This window comes from Chlorocebus sabaeus, chromosome 11 (assembly GCF_047675955.1).
Source record: "Chlorocebus sabaeus isolate Y175 chromosome 11, mChlSab1.0.hap1, whole genome shotgun sequence".
NCBI classification, from domain to species: domain Eukaryota; kingdom Metazoa; phylum Chordata; class Mammalia; order Primates; family Cercopithecidae; genus Chlorocebus; species Chlorocebus sabaeus.
This window is the reverse complement of record NC_132914.1, coordinates 32,385,360-32,385,873: the sequence shown is the minus strand read 5'-3', so window position 1 is coordinate 32,385,873 and position 514 is coordinate 32,385,360. Positions and strand designations below refer to the sequence as shown.

The 514-nt window shown below is 48.1% G+C and overlaps 1 non-coding gene across 1 annotated transcript; it reads left to right on the top strand.

Annotated features, from left to right (window-relative positions):
- The first annotated feature begins 206 nt into the window (after positions 1-206).
- LOC119621325 (U6 spliceosomal RNA) lies at positions 207-312 on the top strand. The gene has a single exon (XR_005237875.2). It is a non-coding gene; the product is annotated as a U6 spliceosomal RNA (small nuclear RNA).
- Positions 313-514: the final 202 nt, after the last annotated feature.

Below are 514 nucleotides of genomic sequence, written 5' to 3'. Positions count from 1 at the left end.
TCCGCCTCCTGGGTTCACACCATTCTCCTGCCTCAGCCTCCTGAGTAACTGGGACTACAGGCGCCTGCCACCACGCCCAGCTAATTTTTTGTATTTTTAGTAGAGACAGGGTTTCACCGTGTTAGTCAGGATGGTCCCGATCTCCTGACCTCATGATCTGCCTGCCTTGGCCTCCCAAAGTACTGGGATTACGGGCGTGAGCCACCGCACACGGCCTAGCATATATATTAAAATTGGATGATACAAAGTAGATTAGCATGCCTCCTGTGAAAGGATGACATGCTGAAATGGAAATTCGTGCTCCATATTTTTTCTTAATTGGTAAATTACTCTTTAATAGTGAATTACCCAACATTGTGGGGTGTTTTTGTTTTTGTTTTTGTTTTGAGACAGAGCCTCACTGTCTCTCAGGCTGGAGTGCAGTGGCATGATCCTGGCTCACTGCAACCTCCACCTCCTGGGTTCAAGCGATTCTCCTGCCTCAGCCACCTGAGTAGCTGGGATTATAGGCACA